Below are 14,582 nucleotides of genomic sequence, written 5' to 3' on the forward strand. Positions count from 1 at the left end.
TTCAATAGCGCAACCGACCAGAATACGGGCTCGGCGGTCCAGGCCGCCAGTGCTCCTCAGTACCACATGGGACCCTCCGATCCCTCCTTGTGCTAAGCGTCTGCCAGCTGTAGCAGGATGGAAGGGTGGGAGGAATCCTCCTAAACGGCGGGGTCTTGCGGAGAACACCGAAGACAGGATGCCCCCCCACTAGGGCTCAGTCCTCTGTTCCTCCAAGGATCAAGAGCGCACCGCTGCTTCACCGAATTCCAGCCTAGGGAAGGCAGCTCAGTGTGGGAGAGAGACAAGAGCGGGCTTGGACCGTGCGACAGGGTTAGTTGGAGCCCTGGTTCCATCGTCGGTGGTCGAAAAAGGATCCGTGATGGCGCCTGGCAGAGAGAAATCACGAGATGTCACGTGGACAAGCTGGAAGTGAAGTGGATTTGCGGTGCCTGGGGACACCACGTCACAGCGGCTGAGTATGCGGATCTGTCATCTTGGAGCTGGGCAGAAGATGTGAGAGACGGTCAGAAGGGGAAGTCTCATCATCTGGTGAGGATGAGGGAGCCATCGAGGATCGAGTGTCATCGGCTGCAGGGAGAAAGAGCCTTGGGCAGCCTAGTGAGTGCTGGGGGATGGGGGAGGTGGGAAGGGGGGATTGTTTTCAATGTGTACATGATGTTGTTCCAGGTTTGATGGCTGGGGCTGGTAGTGCTGCTGGGGTGGTTAGTAGGTGTACTGAAGGGGTGGCTGCAGTGGGTGTGCAGGGTAATGTAGGTTTGTTGCAGTGATTGCAGGATTTATTGTTGAAGTTTGGTTCGGGTATTGGGGGGAACACACCTTCCCTGGCTGCGGTGTGGCATCCAGAATGTTGGGGGGGGGGGGGCAGGGGCAGCTCCAGATGAACGGGGTTTTTTGGATAAGTAGGAGGTGTCCTCAGGGGGGGCTAGTGGTTTGTTCACCCCCACAGTCGGTGTTATCAGGGGGGTCATTGGGCACTGCTGAAAGGGACAGCGGGGTACGGGAGGATGCTAGTACGACTGGCAAGGGACCTGCTGTGGCTGAAAGGGCAAATGGTGAGGTCTGTGTTTTCTTTAAGGGCCCTTTGGGCGCTCACCTGCTGTGGGATGTACGTGAAAAAATATGGAAGGGTGAGTATGTTGAAATCTTTTCTTTACTTCCTACAGAGCGTTTTGGGACTAGGGACCCAAAACCTGGGGATGGGAAACGTTCTGAAGACAAGAAGAATTCATGGCTGGTCCTTTTTTTTTCACCACCTTTTGATGCAATAGTGATATCTCCGCTGGGTGTTGTTCTGAAAAAAGGACCTAACAAGGTCCGCATGGTCCATTACCTTTTTTCCGATCCAAAAGGTGGGTGGGGTAATGATTCAATAGATCCAGAGGTATGCAGGGTGTCCCAAACTTAATTTGATGCAGCAGTTTCTTTAGTAAGGAAGGCAGACAGTGGTTTTTTATTGGCTAAGGCGGATATTGAAGCCGCATTTAGATTGTTGCCTGTGCACCCGGACAGTTTTTGGTTGTTGGGTTGTCAATGGCAAGGCAAGTATTTTGTTGACAAATGCCTTTCTATAGGTTGTTCCATTTCATGTGCATATTTTAAAGTTTTTAGTTTTTTTTTTGAAAAGTGGGTAGTAAAGGTGGTGTCTGATTTGGGCTCAATTATCCATTACTTATATGATTTTCTGTGTGTTGGGCCTGCTGATTCCCTGGTGTGCACTAATTTTTGGGTACATTGCAACAAGTGGCGGACGATTTTGGGGTTTCCTTGGCAGAAGACAAGACAGAGCCACCGTCCACAGTAATCTGCTTTCTGGGTATTGTTTTGGACTCGGTGGCTATGGAATGTAGGTTGCCAGAGGAAAAGTTGGTGGATCTCCAGAAGAAGTGTCAAGGGCTTGGCATTTGCGCAAATTTTGTTTACGAGAGATGCAATCCCTGGCACATCTTCAGCCGACGATTGGCGGCAGCCACGACTGGGATTAAATCCCCTGGGCATTTTGTGCGGTTGACTAAAGTGTTGCGGGATAATATGGAGGTTTGGATGCTTTTTCTGCAGACTTACAATGGGTGATCATTGTGGTTGGAGTAAGTGTGTTGAACGAAGCATTGGATTTGTATACAGATGCTGGTAGATCGTCAAGGAATGGGGTGTATTTTGCTGGAAAATGGAGCGCTGAACCTTGGCCGGCTAAATGGAAGGAGCAAGGGTTGTGCTTTGGAATTGTGGGGGAGTGAGTTATGCAACCGAAAAATGCGCTTGTTTTGTGACAATTTGACAGTGGTGGGGGCCATTAACAATAACACTGCTTCATCACTCCCTGTTGTTTGTTTGCTGCCGTTTTTGGTGCTGCAATGTTTGCAATTGAATATTTACTTACGTACGTGCCTAAGTGCATTACATGTTCCTGGCTGGGTAATCAATCCGCTGATTCTTTCTTTCATTTTCAGTGGCAGCGATTTCAAGTGCTGGCGCCGGGGGTGGCACAGCGGGGGGCAGCTTGTTCGCCTGGGCTGTGGAGGATCATCTGGGGGTTGTCGTCTCGTTTATTCAGGGGTCGCTCAGTTCTGTAACATGGATGAACATATGTGAACACATGGCAGGAGTGGTTTTTGTTTTTGCAACATGATGGTGGTGTTAGTGACTGGGGGGAGGAGGAATCACGGGTATTGTGTTTTTTAGTTTGGAATTTTCAAAAAGGTGTATCTGGGTCGTCTGTGAGCAGAAAGCTTGCGGCACTGACATTTATGTTTAAACTTATGGGAATGGTTGATGCAACAAAAGGATTTGTCATTTGTCAGGCGCTGAAGAGTTACAGGAGGGGTAGCCTGCGCAGGCTGGTGTCGATTTGAGTTGTACAAGAACTATTGGGGTGCTTAGGGTCAGTTTGCACAAAAAGCTTTGAGGTGTCTTTATTTACCACAGTTTTTTACTGTTGCTTTCTTTGCAGCAATAAGGGTGGGGGAAGTAGTCAGCCCGAGCAAAAACAGACCAAGTGGCTTGATACGGGATGATGTGGTGTGGTCTTCTACTGGCTTGCAGGTGTGGATTCATCGATCCAGGACAGATCAAAGGGGGCAGAGTGTGTGTTTGGAGCTTCATGCACTTCCTGGGTCTGGTCTTTGCCCGGTGAGGAGGTTGGGGAAGTACCTGAGAGTGCGCCAGGAAGGGGATGGCCCCTTTTTTGTGCACCAGGATGGCTTTCTAACACGCTTTCAGTTTGGGGTGGTGTTTCGGAAGTGTGTCATAGTCACCGGTAGGGAAGCAGGTAAATATTAATTCCATTCCTTTCTGATAGGTGCAGCTACAGAGGCGGCCAGATGGGGGTTGGGTGAGGAAGCAATTAAGCGCTTGGGAAGGTGGGAGTTCATGTGCTTTAGACTATATGTACGCCCCATCTCCTGTGATGGCAGTTGGTATGGGTTTTTTCTTTGAGGGGAAAATTAATGGGGGTTCAAGTTGGGAATTGTTGGATGCTGTTGTGGCTGGTGTTGGTGGTGCTGGTGTTGTGAGCTGTTTTGGGCATGTGGCTGGATTTTGTTTTCCTTATTGTTTACTTTCAGGTGCAGCTGAGTGTTTAATATGGATCGTTGGGCACTCCCAAGTTTATTGGGGAGCGAAGCGTGCCGATGTGCATCCTAACGGGAGGCAGTTGGGGTTCCTACGCAGCGAGGCTCAGGTGCGCTGGATAGGCGTTCCGGGCTTGCAATGGAGCCCTGAGATCACAGAGATACATCGATATGCCCGTCTGGACATAGTTCTTATACATGCTGGGGGGGATGAATTAGGGCTAAAATCTATGAGGGAACCTTTTAAGGACATCAAATTTGATTTCCTTAGAATAAGAACTCCCTTTCCTAACACTGTGTTCCTATGGTCAGATATGGTAGGGCGCCTGGTGTGGCCTCATGCCCAGTCTGTGGATAGATTAAATAAGGTGCATATTAAAATAATTAAGGAAGTGGGGTGTTTTGTAATGCGGATTGGGGGTCTTGTGGTTAGACACTTGGAGCTGGAGAAGGAGTCTGTTCTGTTTTACGGGGGGATGGCGTTCACCTGAATGAGGTGGGGACAGATATCTGGTTTCTGGGCATACCGGAGGGCTTGCAAAGGGCTTTCAGTGTGTGGGGTTGCACACCAGCCTAAAGTATCATGCTTGCAGCTTGGTGGTGGTTTTGATGGTCTATGGGAGTAAGGTTAAAAGCCTTCAAGGCAGCAGGGGTGGGAACCCATCAGGGTATGGGTTTCCGGATAAGGGGTTCTCACAGCACACAGGGTTGTTGTGAGGCCTGGTAAGAGCGAAGGGATATCTGAAAATTGTCCCAGAGGCAGTGTGGTAGTGCATGGGCGCCTCTGGTGGTTAAAACAGATGTATCTCAAAGACAGTTAAATGGATGGTACTTTCATGGACCTGCTATGTCCAGTTTTACCCCAAAAAGCATGTCATGAGTGTTATTAAACAAGGTCAACAGGTCCTTAAAGGTGCTGAGGTGGGCAAGCTGGCAGCAGAGGGCCAGGACACCATCCAGTCCAAAATAAAACTTTTTGTCTTGTAATGTAATGAGTGTTACATTTGGAAAAAGAAAATTACTGCATTCCAGCATAAGAACCTTATCCCATCTGTAAAATATGGTGGTAGAAGTGTTCTGTTTTGGGACCATTTTTCTGCTTCTTGGCCTGTATGGCTTGTCATTATTGATGGAACAATGAACTATGAACTATACCAGAGAACTGGAAAGGAAAATGTTTCCTGGAAAGGAAAACCCTTTTTTAAGGGTGAAAGCCACCCATTCTACATGTCTTTTTTAAGGTATGTTACCTAACATAAGAAAAAAAAGCTATGGGTGGGAAAACAGGGGAAACAGCAACATGTTGAAAGGTGGACACAGACAGAAAACAGAGAAGAAGGTAGCAACAGAAATGAAACCACAAAGATCAAAACCAGAAAAGTAAACATCAATATTGAGTTCTTAAATTGTACAAAGAAGTAATCAATAAATAGCCAATTGTCTTATAACTGAAGTAATAGGACAAGCTAAAGGAATGCATAATAACTAGAGATGAGAGAATCGAAGCTGACGAAGTGGAATTCGAATGCAAATTTCCTTGCGCTTCGTGGTAACGAATCACAATTTTTCCTAAAATGGCGGCTACACATGTGAGGACATGGAGCAAGGAACTATGGGAAGGCGGGATGACCCATAATGCCATGCATGCAGCCACTCAGCAGCCAGCCAGCCCTGTGATGTCACAGCCCTATAAATAGCCTCAGCCATCATGGATTAGGACATTTTACAGCGTTCTGAGTGCAGGGAGAGACGTCTGCAGGCGCTAGGGAGAGTGATAGCAAAAACTTCATTGTGAGAAAAAAAACTAAAAAAACAACTTATAAATGCAGGGAAAGGATAGGGAGGAATCATTTCAAAGCATCTTTGTGCAGGGAGAGACGTCAGAAGGCGCGAGGGCCAGTGCTAGAAAAGCGATTTACAAGTGCAGGGAAAGATTATTTGGGGATTCAAATAGCCATTATACAGCTCTGTCATTCCAGCAATTTGTTCTTGTTATTGGGGTGCAAGTGCTATGACTTATATCTGTGGAAAAAGAAAAATATATACGAATTTCACTTCTGCAGTTATATGTGGTGAAAGCGTTTAGTGGCCTATTTCAGTACAAAAAGAAAAATATATTCTCAGTTCACTTCTGCAGTTATTTGTGGTGAAAGCGTTTAGTGGCCTATTTCAGTACAAAAAGAAAAATATATACGCACTTCACTATTGCAATTATTAGTGGTGAAAGAGTTTAGTGGCCTACTTCAGTACAAAAAGAAAAATATAAACGCAGTTCACTGTTGCAGGTTTTTGTGGTAAAAGTGTTTAGAGGCCTATTTCTGTACAAAAAGAAAAAAATATTTGTCGCTTTTAGGGGTGTTTTAATTTGCTTTTAATTTATTTAGTTCAGCTAAAAGTATGTCAGATAAAAAAGTGCCAGGCCATGCACAGAGGAGTGACAGAGGCCTAAAAGTTTCTGGCGCAAAGGTCACAGCAGAGTAAGGGGGCGTGTCAGCAGGAGTCGCAGCGACAATCCTGAGCTCCTGGTGTTATCTAGCGGTCGTGTCTTGACCAGCGGTTCTTGTTTGTTTAACTCGGTCATCCACTTCATCCCAAGTGACATCAGACACCCCCAGCCAACATTCGTTGGGTTCGTCAGACACAACCATTAGTTAGCATGGCCCGGGAGCAGGCCCTGTGCCCTCACCTGTCCTCAACCTGCCTGTCCTTTGCTGTTTCCCCAGCCACAGAAGTATTTTATGCTGTGAGCTCAGCTCCACTATACAGCGAGGACAAGCTAGTAGAGGACAGTCAGTAGCTACTGCCCAGCCAAAATCTGGAGGAGACATCCGCCGCTTCCTCTCCTAGGCCAGCAAGTAGTGATGAGGAGAGTGGTGTGGGACGTGGTGTTGCGAGCGGTCAGGCTCCTGACCCAGAGACTGTTGAGGAGGACATCAGTGATGTGCAGATACTACTCGATGATGATGAAACCGATCGCACTTGGGAGCCGGGTAAAGAATGGGCTTCATGATCATCAGCAGAAGAGGGTGGCAGCATAGTGGTAGCATAGCTGGGAGTCAGCAGGGTAGCAGCAGTGGAAGGTCGGGGTGTGGCAGGCGCAGCACTATGAGGTGCCTTGTGCGCTGTGGCATTAGAAGAATTATGATTTCTGTTTCTCTTTAGTCTGATCAGACTGTCTTTACTCTATAATTCCTCTAATACCGTTCCGTAAAAGTAGTAGGCTTAAAGAGCACACCAAATACTTTAAATAACTTCTTTAATAACTTCAAACTTTCTTCATACAACACTGCTGATTCTGCAGCAGAAAGTCTATGTACAAACATATGTTGAATAAAGTATCACAAAATGATGGTTGAAGTTGGTTAGTTTGTTTGCTGATATGTAGAATATGTGGGCAGAAGGCGAGGTGTAGCCAGGGTGCCAATGTTGGCACCACGGCCCTGCGTCAACATATGCAGCGTCACAAAAAAAAGGGGCCTGGGAGAACCGTGGCTCCGATGTGGTGGTCCAGCCTGCTGCAGCAACCGCTGCATCACCCAGTGGCATGCACCGGGCTTCAGGCAGTCAAGGCTCCACCACCTCAGCCGAAGGGAATTGTATGTCATTTTCATCTTCTGCTGGTCCAGATGCTCCTGCTCCTCCTCCTCCTACTCCTCGTCAGTCATTCCGTAAGCAATCGATCACCAAAATGATTGCCAAAAGACAACAGTATGCGTGCACTCATCCAATGGCGCAGAAGCTGAATGTGCTCCTGTCCAAGTAACTGGTGCTGCAGTCCCTCCCTTTCCAAGTGGTGGACTCTGCACCTTTCAGAGAACTGATGGCTTGTGCCGAGCCGAGTTGGAGAGTCCCAAGCCGTCATTTCTTTGCGAGAAAGGCAGTACCAGCCCTGCACAAATATGTAGAACAGAAGGTGGGCCAGTCCTTGAGCCTGTCGGTGTCTGCCAAAGTGCACAGTAGTGCCGACGTGTGGAGCTGTACCTACGCTCAGGGACAATACATGTCCTTTACGGCCCACCGGGTGAATGTGGTTCCTTTACAGCCACTGCAGCAACTTGGCCAGGTGACTCTGTTTCCGCCTCCACGTTCTCACGCCGCTGGCCCTGCAACAACGTCCGCCTCTGCCTCCTCCACTGTGTCCTCAGCCTCCACTGCAGGGACAATTCACAGTGCTCCTTCAGCATACCACATATGCAGGGCAAGGCGGTGTCATGCTGTTCTGCACCTGGTTTGCCTGGGCGAACGGAGTCACACAGGGGAGGAACTGCTCCATGTAATTCATCAACAAATCGAATCCTGGCTTTCTCCGCGACAACTCAAAATCGGAACCATGGTGACCGACAACGGCAAGAACATAATGTCGGCGCTGCGTCAAGGAAGGCTGAGCCATGCACCCTGCATGGCACACGTGTTCAATCTGGTTGTCAAGCGGTTCCTGAAGTCTTCCACCCATCTGCAAGACATCATAAAAATGGCCAGGAAACTTTGCATGCACTTCAGCCACTCGCACACCGCAAAGCACTCCTTGAGCTGCAGCGGCAGAAAGGCATCCCCCATCATAGGTTGATATGCAACGTTTCCACCCGTTGGAATTCCACCCTCCATATGTTGGACCGACTACGCGAACAGAGAAAGGCTATCAAGGATTTATTGATGATCCAAGCGGATAGGAGTACTCCCATGTGTAACTTCGAAGTCAGCCAGTGGCAGCTCATGTGTGACACCTGCCGTCTGATAAGGCCCTTTGAGGAGGCTATGTTATTTGTCAATCACTAGGACTACGGGATGAATAACGTCACTGCTTCATGTCCTGGAACAGATGCTGATAAGGGGACTGGAGATGTGGTGTCTAGATCACATGGCCACATGAGCCCTGTGGGGGCTGAACTGGAGGACATTGGTACACAGGCAATGTATAGCGAAATGGGTGGTTTTTCTACTCAGAAGAGGAGGAGCAGGAGCAGCTAGAAGAGCAAGAGGGAGATGAGGAAGACGAGGAAGAGGACTCACCGTGGCAGTATGCAGTGCAGATGGAGGCAGGGAGTCCCTCCGAGTCACTTGCACAAATGGCCCGCTGCATGCTCACTTGCTTGCGTAGTGATAGCCGAATTGTCACCATTTGGCAGAGGGATGACTTCTGGCTCTCCACCTTGTTGGACCTTCACTACCGGTCTAAAATGGGGGCCTTTTTTACAGCCACTGAGAGGGAGGACAAACTGAACTACTACAGAGACATCCTATGTAGTCAGTTGGCTCCTGCCTATCTGCGCCATCACCCATCCTCTCACAGGTCTGACCGGAGCCCTCTGCACTCACGTTCCACTGCCATGGCTGCTGGGGAGGGATGTGGTGGCAGGAACAGTACCAGCTCCATCAGCAGCAGCCTGAGTCTAGAGTCGCCGATGAGCAGCTTTCTTCACCCACATAGTGAAGAAACTATTCACCAGCAGCTAGACATAGAGCAGAACCTGAATCAGCAGGTGGTGGCATACTTGGAGTGCACCCTGCCAGCCATCATTGATCCGCTGGACTACTGGGCAGCCAAACTGGATTTGTGGCCGCAACTGGCCGAGTTTGCCCTGGAAAACCTGTCCTGCCCGGCCAGTAGAGTGGCATCAGAGCGGGTGTTTAGTCCGGCGGGGGCCATAGTTACCCCAAGAAGAACTCGCCTATCCACCCAAAATGTGGGGAGACTGACCTTTGTCAAGATAAATCAGGCGTGGATCTCCCAGGATTTCCACCCACCAATGCCTGATGCATCTGATTAGATGATCCATGCTGTCTCACCCAAACCTTGACAAAAGAGAACGGTTTCTTCTGGCTACCTGCCTCAGCTACTACTCTGATGCTGCCACCCACCTGATGCCACACATTAGATGCCAAGTGCTACTTCTTTCACCCACCTTCGTCAGTGGGTACTGGTATTGCCACCCACCGCCCCACTCTGTCACCGGGTCACTTTTTGGTCTCCTGTGCTGCTGCTGCCATCTCCACACTATGTCACATTGCCATTCTGTAGCCTCCTGATGCTGTCGCCAACTCCACACTCTGTCATTGTGCCACTCTATGGCCTCCTGATTCTGCTGCCACCTTCACACTCTGTCATTGTGGCACTCTGTGGCCTCCTCCTGATGCTGCTGCTGCCGCCACCTCCACGATCTGTCATTGTGCCACTCTGTAGCCTCCTGATGCTGCCACCACCTCCACACTCTGTCATTGGGTCACTCTGTGGTCTCCTCATGCTGCTTCCACCTCACCACTATGTCATTGTGCCACTCTGTGGACTTCTCAAGCTGTTCTTCAACGCTCCCCACTCCATGACTGGGCCACTATTTTGCCTTTTTGGCCTGGATAACATCACTATTTATTTGACCCTTCTTCTGATCTGTCAGAAAGAAGGAAAAAAGAGACGCACAACGGATCCTGTCTGTGTAGCAGCCGTAAGGCCTGTATGGTCCCATCAGAATTGGCTTATGATTTGGTAGCCAAAAGCAGGAGTGGGTACAAAACACAGAAGACATGAAAATATTCGATTCACGTGTCATCTCTGTTTTGGATCCACTCCTGTTTTTTTTTTTGCATTAGCAATGCTGATGGATTATTGAGCAAATGCTGACCGAGTGAAGACATATGCTCCACAGACAGGATCCGTTTTTTGTGGGTTACTGTTCTGACGGATCAGAGGAAGGGCAAAATAATCAGTGACGTCAACACAAACTTACTGCTGACACCCTCTCCACTCTGTTGGGGAGGCTCTACTTGTATAAGTGGTTAATTGAACAGGTTCTGTGGACATCTATGTGGAATCAGCTGACAAGGGTGTAAAAGGAGTGCGCTTCTTCTTGACGCTAACATGGACCTGTAAGGCTGAGTTTATACTTGAGTTATTTGGTCAATTTTGGCCCCGTGACTGCCCAAATAAGTGATTCTAATAGCGACGCCTGTCATCTGCATGTCATACTGACTCACAGCATTATTTCACTACCACAGCTGACTCCTTCTGCGTGTTACTGCAAAGCACAGTGTTCTGCACCACTATTAAGGCTCTCTGCAGGCCGCAAATACATGTTTTTTAAAGCGACTCGCTGCGAATAAATTTGGATCGAAGCAAATCTTTTCAAAAAATACAGAGAACCGGCCGAAGTGAATTTTTGAGAAATTCGCTCATCTCTCATAATAACATAAGTAAATATAACATAATTTGCACATTTAAAAGAATAAATAATAAAAACAGGAGTGGATCCAGAAGTCTTATCTCTTCTCTCATCATCTCCGTCTACTACCTGTCCACTTGACTCAATTCCCTCTGATCTACTCCGTGCCAATTCCTCCACCCTGGCCCCTTCCCTAACCGAACTATTTAACCTCTCCCTTTCTACTGGTAAATACCCCTCAGCTTTCAAATGTGCATATTTCTCCCTATCCTAAAGAAACCCTCACTGGACCCCTCCCTACCCTCTAACTACCATCCTATCTCCCTTCTCCCATATGTCTCTTTTTGAACGCCTTGTCTACAAAAGACTCACCGATTACCTGAGCACCAACTCTCTCCTTAACCCCCCCAGTCTGGTTTTAAAGCTGCCCATTCCACTAAAACAGCCCTTACTAAAGTGGCCAATGGCCTCATCAGAGCTAAGTCTCAAGGCAATTTTTCCCGGCTCCTTCTCCTTGATCTTTCCTCTGCCTTTGACACTGTTGATCACCCCCTTCTAATACAAATCATGCGCTCCATTGGTATCAGTGACACTGCTCTCTCTTGGTTTGCTTCCTATCTACCTGACTGCTCCTTTCAAGTTTCTTTCAATGGTAATTTCTCCTCACCCACTCTCCTCCCTGTTGGTGTTCCCCAAGGGTCAGTTCTTGGACCGGTCCTCTTTTCTGTACACCTCCTCTCTCGGTAGTCTCATATCCTCCTTTGGCTTACAGTACCATCAGTATGCTGATGACACTCAAATCTATCTATCACTTCTGACATGTCTCCTCCAGTCCTGGATAAGGTCTCATGCTGCCTGTCAGCAATTTCATCATGGATGTCTAACCGATTTTTGAAACTCAACCTAGATAAAACAGAACTCATCCCCCCCTCAAATTCCAAATCTCCCCCTGACATATATCTAACTATTAACAACACTTGGTGTCTTGGTGTCACCTTTGACTCTGCTCTCTCATTTACCCCCAATATTCAGAACATTTCCAGGTCCTTTCACTTTCTACTACGCAACATCTCCAAAATCCGCCCCTACCTGTCTCCTGAGACCACCAAACTCCTTGTACATGCTCTTCTGATCTCTTGTCTGGACTACTGTAACATCCTCATCTCTGGTATTCCACTAACCTGACTCTCTCCTCTACAATCTATTAAGAATGCTGCAGCCAGACTCATCCATCCTTCCCACAGCTCCTCTTCCACTGCATCTCTTTGCAGATCTCTACACTGACCATTTCACCTTAGAATCAAATTCAAGCTCCTGTGCTTTGCCTTTAAATCCCTACACAGTTATTGTCCCACTTACATTTGTGACCTGGTAAAAAAGTAATTCCCCAGCCGCTCTCTCTGCTCCTCCAATGACTTACTAATGACTTCCTCACTCATAACCTCATCACACGCACGGATACAAGACTTCCCTGGAGCTGCCCCAACTCTCTGGAATGGTCTTCCTCGTCCTTTTCGGCTTGCTCCTACTTTCTGCTCATTTAAAAGAGCACTCAAAACCCATTTATTCAAACTTGCCTACCCATCTTCCTCTGTCCTTTGAAACCATCACTACTTCCCACCACTACATATCCCCCTCCTATTGTGTGTAAATTCTCCCACCTACTAGATTGTAAGCTCTTCGGGGAAAGGTCCTCTAGTCCTGCATCACTGTCTGTATTAGTCTGTCATTTGCAACCCGTATTTAATGTACAGCGCCGCGTAATATGTTGGCGCTATATAAATCCTGTTTATTAATAATAATAATAATAATAATAATTTCCATATTTATTGTTTTATAATAAATTTTGTTTATATATATATTCAGTTTATCTTTATATCCCAATACCTGTAAGTAATATTCAGCTATAGAAATGAAACTAAATATACAACAGTTAAATTTAAAAACACAGCCATTACATTTACAACAAAATAGAAAGTCTTTGTGAAGTTCGAAAACTAGAATTTCCACCTTTGAAAGAAATAAAATGTTTCTCTGAAGAACATGCAGAGTACAAGCCATCAATTTATCACAGATGGTGAACAAATAGCCCATAAAATGTATATTTTAATAACTTTATGTGGTAAAATGCTATGGCCTTTCAGTCAAGGATATATTTAATTATGTTGGATTGAGTTGACATTTTTCCAGTAATCTTGGGAAGTGATGGGGAAAAACTTAGCAGTAATCTAAAAATCTGCTATTATTTTCATTGCTTGTATAATATTATGTTTATCAAATTTTATTTGTATGAGATCCATGCATTGTTCCAGTTTATGTGAATGTGATAGATTCATTTAGGAATTATATTTTACATGTCATCCTATTTGCAATCAAAATAAATTTTCTATATTTTGAATGCTTTGATCTATTTCTGCACTTTGCATTGTAAAATGCATGTACAAACAAACCATTTCCTTTGACTTAAATACCTTTAAGATTTGTCAAACACAAGCAAATACAAAAATGTGACAATAATTGATGAAACTTTTTCTGTTACACATTGGACCTGATTTATTATTGTTTTGGAGGAGATAGACTACCATGGGAGAACATTGGTGACCAAGCAAACCTGAAACAGATCTGGTCCAGGATTGAAAACATTTGCCAACTAATAGCAAATGAATTTTCGGTAATCCATTCTAGGATTGCTATATCCTCCAGGTTATTCTATGGTAGTCTATCTTCTCCAGTCTTGGAGAGCTTTAATAAATGAGGCCTATTGTGTTGTAATTAAAATAATGTATATGCAGTTCTACCATTAGGAACAAAAACAATTTGTCAAATGCTAGACAATAAAACTTACAAGATAATATATTTCCTATTAAAAAAATGATCAAAGTCTAAATGATATAGAATGATGAAATAAATAGAAGTTGCACTAATAAGGTTGATTAAATGTTCTTAAGTTGAATGGTAAGGGTTGCAGTCGGGCAAACATAGAACTGAATGTACCTGAAAGGTATAAACTAAAAATGGGGAAGGTAAAATGTGCACAAAATTGTCTGTGAATATGCATATGTCCTAATTTGGTTTTATTCTGAATATGAATATATGTTAATAGGATCCCAGCAGAAGACTAGCAATGCCAGTATATGTATCCTTACAATACACAGGTGATGGAGGGAGGTAAATATTGAACTGCAGAGTTTGTAAACATCAGCTTCCTAGCTTTAGAAACACCAAACACATTGCTGTTGACTGCTGGCTGTTATAACCATACACACACATAGCAGGCATAGCAGACTGCAATTTCAATGACTGGTGGGCTCTATGGAGACTGTAAAATTAAAATTGCCTAATTAGATCAATAGAGTCTGCTATATAATAGACTGATCTATTATAAAGAAACCAATATCTTATAGACAGATCACATTGTTAGAGGCTCCTCAGTTTGAGAGTCGTGTCAGAGAAGGCCTTATTAGGAATCTTATTAGATGGCCTTAAAAGCTATGCTTTTAAAGAAAAAAAATTACGTTTGTTTAACACTTTCATAGACTGCATGCAATGCAGAGGTAATTCAATAACTTTTTAAGCACAGAAACTGGTACCTACATTGCAGTGCAGAAAAGAGTTTAAGGCTTTACCAGACACATAAAGCAGGGGTCTCTGACCCCGGACCATCTGACAGGAGAAAGACCCCGCTTGGGCACACCCGCCAGTGGTGCGCACCACGTCTCCAGGAGACATCGCAGGCTCAGGGAGGTGGGCGAGTTCTGTCTCGGGAGTAGATGGGTTCCGGTATCATGATGTCACTCCAGGAGAAAGTTTCTTCCCCTTTCAGTGACACACGCATGCACAGTCCGGAGTTCATGCATTT

This window comes from Pyxicephalus adspersus, chromosome 1 (genome assembly GCF_032062135.1).
Source record: "Pyxicephalus adspersus chromosome 1, UCB_Pads_2.0, whole genome shotgun sequence".
NCBI lineage: Eukaryota > Metazoa > Chordata > Amphibia > Anura > Pyxicephalidae > Pyxicephalus > Pyxicephalus adspersus.